The sequence below is a fragment of the Cupressus sempervirens genome, chromosome 3 (assembly GCF_028749045.1).
Source record: "Cupressus sempervirens isolate cs-2001-9-10 chromosome 3, ASM2874904v1, whole genome shotgun sequence".
Lineage (NCBI taxonomy): Eukaryota > Viridiplantae > Streptophyta > Pinopsida > Cupressales > Cupressaceae > Cupressus > Cupressus sempervirens.
Genome location: NC_143120.1, coordinates 303,625,598 through 303,638,233, shown reverse-complemented (window position 1 = coordinate 303,638,233; position 12,636 = coordinate 303,625,598).

Here is a 12,636-nt window from a genome sequence, read left to right as displayed (position 1 = left end):
GGATGCAATGCAGCAATAAAGATTGACAATAAGTTAGCTTGGCTGGGCTAGTCAACTTGTGGAATCTTTTTCAAGGTCTGATTGTATCTATCCTACACAAATCTTCTTATCTCTTCGTCCTCTTCTTTTTGAATTTTGAAGAGTTGGCATAATAGGGAACCCACATTGATTTCTGGTTTAAATCTTGCAAGGAATTTATTTTCTAGCACACTCCAACCAATGGTGCACCCATCTTCCAAATGTTAAAACCAAATATCATCATCACCAACAAGAGATTTAACAAATAGACAAACATACACATCTTCTAAAACACCAAGAACCCAACATGTTGTATTAAATGCTCAAATGTAGCTGTCTATATCTTGATCACTTCTTCCAACATACTCAAGAAAATATTTCTTTGATCCAATAGGCATGAGTGTGAAACGAGGCAAACCAAAAGGACCAAAATGTGGTTGTCATGATTGAGTCACAGCCAAGGCCATGTTTGTACTGGACTTCATTTACCAAAAAGATCAAAGTCACCAACCTCCATCCTTGAGGAGGTGACCTTTAGATATCCAAGAAAAGAAAGCATTGGAACTTTTCTTTCTTTCCCCAACAAAGTCACCAAAAATTGTTGGTAAATAGTTTTGTCCTTCAGATAGAAATGCAAACAATGACTCAATATGCTTCAAAAGAAGAAAAAATATACTAACAATTGGATTGATTATCATTTTATTGATAATCATCCTCTGAATTGATAGGTACAGCTCCCTCATAAAAGATATGCAATGAATGCAATAAACTAATTATGTCTTTAACCTGAAGACATGAAGGGTTTTCTAACATTCATCCATCAATATGGAATAAATGTGATTATCAGATTAATAAGTCAGTAATGAATGAAAAACCAGCAAATAGCCATAGGACTATCTACCAAAGTCTTTCATATTACATTGAAAATTGAGAGAGAGAGAAAGCTGTAAATATCATTATGCAAAAGCATGAATACATAACCCCAAGACTATGTATATCATATTCTATGTAGTAATAGAGGACTACATCTAAAATAGAAATAAAAGGGCTCAGAATCCTTCCAAATTAGAAATAAAAATATACATGACCACAAGATCAAACACATGTATGTTCCTTTTTATTTTAGAAACATGATAAAACAATAATAGTATTGCTTTATTCCCCTATTACAATCAATATGCTTAAAATAAAACTGCTTTCCCTTGTTACAAACTAGATCAGTCTTCTCCTTATAGCAGTAGTTATAGAACTCCAACTCCAAAAAGAAGAACCCTTCTCTCATTATTTTGTGGACTATTTATCTTCTCTTTCTGTCAATTCTTTTTCAGTTTAGATAATTGTTTCTTGAAACTTCTTGTATCTCCCAATATTATTCTATCCTCATATGATCTTTAAATAACATTATGAATTCTATTGTCCATTATTGAGGAAGGGTAATGCATCGAAGATAAACATAATGTTTAGTAAAACATTATGATATTGCTTACATTCCTCCAAGTTTCTACTTATGGACACCTATCACTAATATGCTGAGTCATCATTCAAATCTAGTCTTTACCATGCCTCTTAGCATTTTAAAAAATAATCACTATTTTTATCTTAGTGATAGTCATTGGTAATTTATATACTTCTGCACTTAAATGGTCATAACTTTTGATCCATACTGAATTTTACAAAACCGCTTGGTGATAATTTAGATAATTAGTTTTTCTCAAACATATCGAAAATTTAGCTTAATCCAATGGTCGAATTAAATTCTATGGGCCCCACAACATGACTATTTTTTCTGACTGTAACACATTTGTATTTGTTTGTATGTTGACATACCTGCATATAGTCCATTATAACTTTTGACTTTGGCCAAATTTTGAAGATTGCTTCAATGTAGATTTAGTAAACTTGATTTTGGAAAACATATCCAAAATTTAATAAGATTGAACTGTGTAGCTAAAATTTATACCCCCTGCACTGTGACTATTATTTTTTATGTTGACAGAAATCTAAGGTTATAGGCTATATTTAAAACTTATAACAATATATACACCAATACCTACACATGAATCACATGTTGGAGTTTCCTTGTTATACATCTCATTATCCACCACCCTCTTCTAGCCTTGGATCTTGGAATTTTGAGCAACTTATATCATCGCACCTACTTTGTTTTTTATGCATAACAAAATGACCTTTCAAATTCTAAACTTGAAGTTGAACTGACCCGATTTTGAACTTCAAACTTGAAGTTGAACTTCAACTTCAACTTCAACTTAAATTTTAACTTTTACCTGGAAAAAATAATTGACCTTAAGAGAAAAAAATAATATATGTGTAACAATGATGAAAATTTAAAGAAAGTATAAAATGATTCTTGAATGGTAGCAATAATGAGGTTGATGAACTTGGATTGTTTAAGGAAGAGGAAGTAATAGAAGAGATAGCTTTAATGACTATCATTGATCCAAAGGTTAACCATGAGAATATTAAATTTTTCTTTGAGACTAACAAATTTTTTTAGAATGATGTTCAAATTATTGAACAAAGATCTAAACCTAGAGAAGAAGTAAGACTTGTAAAAACAACATCTACACTAAACATGAATTTGACAAAGAACCACCCTAAGAATCATGTTATTAGAAGAAAAGACAAAGAAGTTATGAAAAGAAATATAGTACATGAAGAATTGTGATTGATTTTTCAAGTTGAATCAAAGAGTGAAGATGAGGCATACAAGGATGATAATTGGATTCAAGAAATGAAGGAAGAACAAGATTAGATTGTGAAGAATGAGACATGGGAATTGGTTCCTAGACCTAAAGATACTGATCTTATGGGAACTAAATGGGTTTTCAGAAATAAGATGAATGAACAATGTGAGGTTGTGAGGAATAAAGAAAGATTGGCATAAAAAGGTAATTCACACAAAGAAGGCATACACTATGAGGAAAAAATTTCCCCTATTTCTAGACTTGAAGTAGTAAGAATGTTCTTGGCTTATGCAACAAGTAAGAAGTTGAAAGTGTATTAGATGGATGTAAAGTCAGTTTTTCTGAATGGAGAACTTGGAGAAAAAGTCTACATTGAGAAACTTGAAGGATTCTCTTTGACAGAAGAAAAAGACATGGTATGAAGATTGAAGAAAGTAGTGTATGGTCTAAAGAAAGAACCTAGAACCTAGTATGCAAGATTGGACTAATATTTGAAAAAATTGGGATTTGCTAATGGTATGATAGATCGAAATTTGTATTTGAAATAAATTGAGAATGGATTGTTGAACATTGTCATATTTTTTTATGACATAATATTTGGAGATAATGATGAAGCAAGTGGTAAATTTTATAATGAAATAAAGAATGAACTTGAGATGAGTATGATTAGTAAGATGAATTTTCTTTTGGGTCTACAGATTGTACATATTAGTGATAGTATTTTCTTATCACAAGCTATGTATTTGAAATAATTTGTTGGTTGTTTTTTAGAATACTAGGTACTTTAAACCCAATACCAGGATACATAAGACAAAAAAAAACCTAGGATTAGCTAGATCAAATATTCAGTATGATTAGTCTTGTCTCTAGACCAACTTTAATAGAGTACAAAATACTCCCTACTCTTTAGGCTTTGCAGGGCTAAGGTGGGTGAATTTGAGGGATATGAAGGTGATTGATGATTGGGATTTTCTCTTTGGACACTTACTTATTAATGTTACTCTTAGATTGGCTTGACAATTGAGTGTCAACACACTTAACCAATTTACAAGATGATGTTGAGTATAATATAGATGTCGAGCTATAGTATGTGCCAAGCCATAAATTCAACAGGTGCCAAGTGAACTTCAAGTGCCAAGAAAGTATCAAGTACCGAGTGATAAGTGATGTTGAGTCACTATAGGTGCCAAGAAAAGTATAGATGCCAAGCAAGACAGAGTTACTATAGGAACCAAGCGAGATAAAATTCCTATATGTGTCGAGCATCAACAATTAGTAAGTGATGAGTGACACAGAATCAAAATATGAGTTTTTACCTTCATAAACTTAGAAGTAAACCATTTTTGAGCTGACTTAAGATGAATCTCGAAGGATCTTGAAGATAAGATTGAATCTTTTGCATTCCGTATGTAATCAGCATGCAACCAATAGGAAAAGTGTAAAGATTTGAGAGGGAAACAAGGATGAATACTAATCATAGATTCATACCTAACCCTAATTCTTCAAAGCCTTTTAAAGGAGGATGAAATCCCATAATTTTTGCAAGTGTAAGAGAGGTATATGGAATGTATGAGTGAGATTTTATGGGAGAATGCTAGCAAAGTTCAGAAGAGTGTAAAGACTTAGAAAAAGAGTTGCATTGTAGAATTTAGTTGGTTAGAATAGAGTACCAACACTTTGAGCATAGACATATTAGATCAAGGAAGGATCAGATTAGATTGAGTAGAACAAGGATCTGGAATCAACAATCAAAGATTGCAAGTCATTAGGTCACCAAATTCTAGTACTTTCTAGCCATTGTATTAGGAATGAAAATCCTATGGAGATAGGTTTATCTAATAGCCATGTTGTAAGCCTTTCGACAAGGTGCTAAATCCTTTGATAGGGTAACATTCCAAGTGATTTTTTGTAAATCTTTTAACCAAGTCACTTTTAATAGAGTGTAAAGCCTTTAACAGGGCAGGCTTTTCATAGGGTAGACCATTAGAAGTGGTCAAACTTTGTAACCTTAAATAGTTACATATTTTTGTAGTGATAATTTTTGGGTGTCATCCCCACCTCAGTTTTACCTTCTCATTTTGGAGGGTTTCTGGGTGATCAAAATCTTGTGTTATCTATTTTCATGCATGTCTTTAATTTTATGTTAATTAGATATGGTAGATGCATGTGAATGATCTTAGTTAAAATTTTAGAGTTTAAATACTATTACTTCTGATTCACCCCATTCTTAGAAGTAAATCTTCCCATTTGTAAATTCCAACAATTAATACTTTTTCCCTCAAATTTATCCCTTATAGTAGATCTTGGTCAAAATTTCTTCTTAGCTTTGTAATAAAATTCTTGATCACAATGACTACTTGTAATCAAGAGGAAATCTATTACAAATAAGGGTTGACCAAAAACTCTAGTTCTTCATTACATAAAATGGAAAATTAATTTTGATTGATATGTATATTTTGCAACTGTATAAACCATCAACTTGCAACTGAAATTAATTGATTAGTTCCTTATTCATTGTTATATTGAGTCAAAACTAGCAATCTTAGACCATCCAATTGACTTGTAATTAAATTTGTCAACAATGAACTTTGAATCTCATTCTTATCAAATCCTTCTTATATACCCAAGACCCTACCACTTACAAAAACAAATTACTTAATTCTTTCAACTAAAAGCAATCAATAAGAGATATATGTAACTTATCTTAATTGTATTAAACTGAAAAAGCATTGCTCATTTCAATCTCAAGATCACCAATATGCAAGGAAGAAGACAAAATTTAGATACATAGATATGCAAACTTTCCTTTGAAAAATACATACAATACTTGATATAATCAAAACTTGGCAATTTGATCATTCATATTCACTGTTCTTTCAAATTCACAAGCCTGAATACATTCATGCAACCATAAAAGACTCAAATGAATCATAAAATAACATAATACTAAAAATTATATAGACTTTCAACCTCCACTCCTCATCCTAGAAATCCTTATATGGGATTGTAACAAGCTATAGATGGGAGGACGCATGTCATCACCTCAATGGAAGAGAAAAAATCCAAGACATAAACAAAAAGATGTTCAAAAACATTATGATGCACTTGGTCCAAAATTAGGAAGGTAGTTGAAAATTCAGTAGGTGACACTTTACTACAACTTTAACTTTAATCCACTTTGTCTTCTTCTGCCCTCTAGTTCCTTAAAAGTTTCAAAATGTGACAGTAATACTTATGAGGGATTTATCGTTCTACTAAATTTCTCAATGTATATGATCTTATCCTTAATCTCTCATTGCCTTTAATCTCAATTATTTCTTAGCTTCTTCCTATTGGCAGTGCCTTTATTTCTCCCACCACTTCCCAAACATAAATCTCTCTCTCTCTCTGGGCCACTCTATGGTTTTGACCTATTCTAGGCCCTTCATAGCTTTTTTCCTCCTAGAACCTTTTATGGCTTTAGACTCCGCTATGAATTTATTCAAGTCAATTTCAACTCTAAACAAGGAGTCAATTAAATTATGGAAAGGGGCATTACTATTGTCTTCAAAAATTACCACTCTAGCCTCTTGAGTCAATATTACATTGAATGCGTCATACAAATCATGCCATTCTTTCAACACATTACTATCATCCAAAATTGGTGGTATGCAAGTCTCAATTCCTTGAGATAAAACTTTTAGCTTACCTTGTATAATTTTTAATTTCCCAATGAAGATACCAATTAAATCTTTAACAACTTCTAGGCTCTCCTTCACTGTTATTATCTTATTAGGAAAATCTAGATTTTTAACAATCATCATAATAGGTCTCTCTAAAAAATGAGTATATGGAACCCACAAATTGAATGTAGGTTATAGCCATGAAAGTGCTTCATTACAAAATTTCTCAACATCTTGTAAAGAAATATAGAATGTATGAACCTGTTGTGATATACTCTTTAGAGATTCAACCCTATGGCCAATCATACACCTAAGGAAAAATGCCCTTACCTCATATACTTTCTAAGTTTTTGGAACATCAATTCTCATTCTCCTAGGATCTTCTATATCCCCTAACTCTAGCTCATCTATGTTGGGGCCTCAATTGAGACCTTAGATGGTTGCTCTTAATTGTCCTATTTTTTACTTTGTTCTACAATGGCCACTTGCTCTGCATTGGATAATTGATCTCTAAGAGATTCAACCTTAGCCTCTAACACTTGGACCTTGGCATAAAGCTCATTAATATTGTCTTTGTAGGCATGGCTCTTCTTGAGCTCATCCTTGTAAAGCTTCCTTACGTCAATGTAATCATGCACAGATTTGGATAACCTTGTCTCTATCTCCTCTACCTTGGCCTCATTCATGAATGAGAAGTGTTGCAAGGCCTTTGAGATTTTTGTACCTAAATTACCTTGCAAATTCTACCCAACCACATGCTACCCTACTCTATGCCTTCATATCCATCAACTTAGGTTTATTTAATGAAGGAGCAATACTCCATACTACTAGATATTTGGTGTCAATGGTGAATCTTGATCCTCTTTTATAGTCCATCAGCACCATATGCCTCATATGAAATGGAATTTTCCTATCTTCTAATGTGATGTGATCAAGGATAAATGCTTTCTCCAAATCCCACCCAGGCACCAAAACCATCCCACTCCTCTATACAAGATCTATTTCCTCCTTTAGAGTCATGACTTCACACTTAGGATCATAAGCTTGCAATTTCTCAACCAGCTCTAGCTTCTACTCATCAGATTCTCCTAGTTTAATTTTGAGCCTCAACTTACTCTTTTTACCTTGTACAAAAACTTTTGAACTTTGTTGACCTAATGAATTCATCATCCTCTATAAATTGTTGGGCTCAGATGATCATATCATCCAACCTTTCTACAACTAGTTCTAAGTTAGTGAGTGTATTATCAAGTACAATAACCCTATCTTGTATATAGCTTTGCCTCAAGTTAGAAAAATACTAACTTTTACTAGATAGTATTTGTAGTGTCCTCTGTTTTACCTTAGTAGGGATATGGATAAAAAAATTCCTATTATTTCCCTCGGTGACCCATGATGCCTTAGCAAGCTCTTCTTCTTCATATTCTCCCTCTTCTAGAGTCACATCAGGTTTAAGGCTATCAAGACATACCCTCTCTTCTTCTCCTATGGGTTCCTTTAGAATTTGGGCCATAATTTTAGTATGGTCAATGACCATATTCCTAATCCTATGAGGATAGGGGACATCCATATAAAATCCCTTGAAATTGGGATCTACTCTATTCATTTCCCTCCCTACCCTCAACACATCATTAAGTTTGACCAATTTTTCAATTTCCTCCCCTCTACAACAATATTAGGGATAACATCTTCATGGGGTAGCTTTTTGGTACTAGGAAACACTTAGTTCCTCATTTCTTTGAGTGTGTTCTTCATCCAATTATTAGTATCACACATCCTATAAGGACCATTTGACAAGTTGAAATGGTGAAGGAAAGAATGAATTTGATCTAAGGCCCCTTTTCCAATTGAAAAGTCCCCAAACTTGAAACATCTATGCAAAATTGTGCCCCTATGTAGCTTAGGCCCTAGATAATCCATATTAACAATAAACAACTACCACATAAATTCAATAATGGCCAATCTGAGAGGGATAAATTTTGGCAATATGTAGGGTGGCTGGGGACAACCATATACTCTTATCAAAGAAAAGGTTGGAAATAGGAAGATATCTCCCTAATTATGGTCTAATCTCTTGCTCTTTGAGAGTAGGGCTAGACTCAAAAGACTCTTTAGGAATTTAGGTGCAATAACGTAACCTGGGTTTAGCATTTTCATAATGACAGTACTAAAATTATTGAAAAATGAGCAAGAATTAGAAAAATGATATGAACTATCCCATACCCATGTCCATAACTATATTTGAAACTCTCCACTTGTATAAGAGGTATGATTAATGAAATCAGGGTTTATGTACCCCATGTTCTTGTATAGGATCAGTTGCATCAATAGTGAGTAGTGATGGAATTTGAAATCTTTCATCTCTCCACTCTAAGCTAGTGAAATGTTTTCCTTCATCACCTCTAGAATAAAATCAACATAATCATGTTCCCCTCCATGTTATGAGTCTTTCATATCCCTATCTATCATAAAATCTACTCCATACACCATATCCTTTCCATCCTTGCCAACCACTTTGTGTACACCATACATTATTTTTACAAAATAATTTTTAAATTTATCCAAAGACATCATTTTCTCCACCTTCTTAGGGTAAACACCCACACTCTTTAAGTCCATAGGAATATATTGTCACATAGACTTCCCTATGTAGGCCTTTTTATTTTTCTCAAACTTCCTCTATAGGTCCTCCAAATCTATAGGCTAGCCCATGGCACCATCCAATCCAAAAGATTCAATGAATGAAGCATGGTATAGTGTACAAAGAATGGTTCCATCTCTTCTATGGAATGATTTGGTAGCCAAATTGCACAAATTGAATAGTGATTTTACCAAATCAACATCAATAAAAACCTCTGGAAAATTCAATTTTGCCAAGTTCTTCTTCCACAAATTACACACCAAGATCTTCTTCTCTCTATTATCATAGAAATACTTGAAAAGCTTAGAACCTATGACTCTAGGGTATGTAGCATCTCTGCATAGAACATATGGGTTGACAAAAGCATGATCATTTTCAACTTTAGCATTGGTGTTTTGAAATGTCATGGCTTCAAATTACCCTGATGAGAACAAGATATATCTAGGGGTAGCCACTTCCCATCTTCAACATACCATTTCAAATAGTGGGCCAACTATAAGGCTAGACCCTTCTTTGACTTCAGGCTCTACAAAACCTAGGTGGGTGGACCTATAGATTCTTCATATGGCACCAGTTGTCAAAAGGATACATTGAATCTAAACAAAGTAGATAAGAGCCTTAAATCTTCTAACACTTATGCAAAGATCTTAGACATGTAATAGCTAATAACATGGCCTAAGAAATTACTAAGTTAAGTGAGGGCATCCTTTCCAATTCTTCAACATTAAAGAAAAGATATTTGATTAATTATGTTGATTTTAGCAAAACCCCAAATATGCAATAGTAAGAACAGGTTGATCCTATAGCTGATCAATGCCTTATCTATCAAGAAATTACACATATTACATGCATGCACCTATGATACCAGTGACATATTCCATACATCAAGATATCAAATCTATCTTATAACTTTGTGAATTAGACAATGATGTTCATAAAGACCTCATTTTCATGAAATATCCTTCTCAAAATAACTAGCAACCCGATCAAACACATCAAGCATTTACTTGGCCCTTTGTTCCAACAACAAAATATATCAAACATACAACCTTAAAGGGATGCAAATGAGTCTCAATTATTTGTACCAAACCACATAATATTTCATATTATAGAGATAGGAGATGAGAATCAAAATGAAACTAAGAGATTACCACTCATTTTTATTCATTTCTTTGAAACTATACATTCAGATGCATGTAAAACAAATCACAAAACCACTAAATAGATCAAAACAAACTATATTTTCTTTACCACTATTGTTCATACAAGAGAAATATGATGAAGAATGTGGTATCACAGTGATGAAAACACATCAAAACTAGAACCCTTGATCTCATAACTATGAGAAAACTCAAGATTGGAACACACATGGTATCACACCAATGAGTAATTTTTGTTAGTGTAAATGATTATTATTTACACTTTACTTAATTTTACTTAGGCTAATGCATTATTTTATTATTTATTAGGTTAGACACCTAGGAGTATGTGTACTTGTATGAGTTGTCATGTTGATAACACAAGAGTAGGCAAATCTAATTTAGCACATGGTGTCTACAACACTAGAGTTTGCATAATTAACTGAGTTGTGATGTAGACAACATAGTTATTCACACTCTTAATCAAGCACATGGTGTCTACAACATAATTTTACATGACACACCTATGTAGGCTTATCCTCTTATCATCACACTAACTCATGTGCTTAATGGAGGATAATCTACTCTTGTTGGACATGTGCTTAGTTCTGAGGCTTATCATATTGCTAACTCTTAGAAATTCTAGAAGCATTCTAGAGGCCTTTATATTTAGGCACTTCTAGTGTAATTTTACATCAATTGAATATCATATTGTTATTATGAACATACTCTATTGGTCTATTTTGTGCTAGTTGTTGAGCTTCTTGATCTTGGGTGATTTTTCACTAAGGAAAATTCTTACATGGTATGAGAGTTGAGGGAATTTCTCTTCACATAGCCATTGGAAACCATTTTCTTGCTTCACCTCTTAGAGGACCTCAAGTTAGATCTGATGTATCATAGTCATTGGGAGCATCTAGAGCAAAATTTGGACCTCACCATTGTGTTTAAAGCATCAATTCGGTGAAATTTGACTATGAATTTTCCTACCCTAGGCTATAGTCAAATTTGAAGCAATATTTTTTTGCAAACTAGTACCCCAAGGCCTAATTTGTAGTAATCAATATGATCATTTTTTTAGATCTACAAATTTATTTTAAATCTATATTCTTTGCAATTTCTTAGAATTTTTGGATTTGTGCCTGTAGAGAATTTTTTTTGCAAGAATTGGCTGATAAAATCTCAACTCTCGTAGTGGTAGAATATTCCATTTACATTCCAAGCACACATTATTTCCACAAATTCTTGCATATTCCACTAGCATTTCAATTTTTGGCCAACTCATTGCAACACACTGCAGGAAAAACTTGACACAATAGTCGCTTATTGTATTTTAACCCCGTGACCTCTTTCTTCTCAATATCGTGGGAGTTGTTCTTGCAATGTATGTGGGACTAAATGTCCCCTGCATCACCAATGATATCAAAAATACTAATGGCCATCATCTCTAGTAGCTTTGAATTCTTGACGCTATTTCTTGATGAATTTTGTGGCTACCAAACCTGGACTTGCTAGTGATAGAAAATTTCAAACATTGTTGCTCCAAACTCTAGCATTGGCCCATTTGAAGATTTTCCTTCATCGACACTACTATTTCTCCCCTGTCAATGTCCTACCATGTGGCACCACCTCAATAGGCCCCATATCCTCATACGTAGCATCACAAGAAATGGCATAGTGACATGTGTTGCCCAGTCACCTACAACATCAAATCTACCATGACAACATATGATCTACCACACAAACCTTTGTACGCCACTCAGTTACACAATTAGGACATGTTAGACCATACCTAGTTAGCTAAGAAAACATGTGTCATTGACACATCATCAAAAGTTCATACATCTTTATGCTACCCAGTTAGCAATCCATACTACCGTATCATTTTGGGGACTATTTTTTGCTGACATAAGCATTTTATGGGTTTAAAATTGATGGTGATTTAACTATCATCCATAGGCCAAATTGCATTACTATGACAACCATTTGGATGTCAAATTCAACCTCACAATTTTATGATTTGACCCCTCTCTAGATTTAGTTTTGATTTGATAGTCCATCTTTGGAAGGCCATATCTTACTCATTAAAACTCTAAATCAAGTGTGATTTTTTATTTTTATTTTTGGCTAGAATTTCTTGAACTTTTTAATGGTTCTTTTATTTTCTAGTTTTGGTGCACAAATTTGTTAGAAATTGCATATTTTGGTGATTGTACCTATCCAATCCTACATTTTGCAATTTGAAACACTCTGTACAAGCTCATCTGGACACACTTTTAAGTTCCATTTTTTTGAAAGTGTGTAATTTTTTGTCTACTTTCTAGATCTGCAATTAGATTATAGGCTTGTGTGGATAGAAATTTTAGTTTTAAAATTAGGTCTTTTTTTATATTGTATTGCTTTGATTGCTCTTCAAAATTGTTTTACATCTGAGCTACATTGCAAAGTACCAGATTTGAACTCCAAAAGGA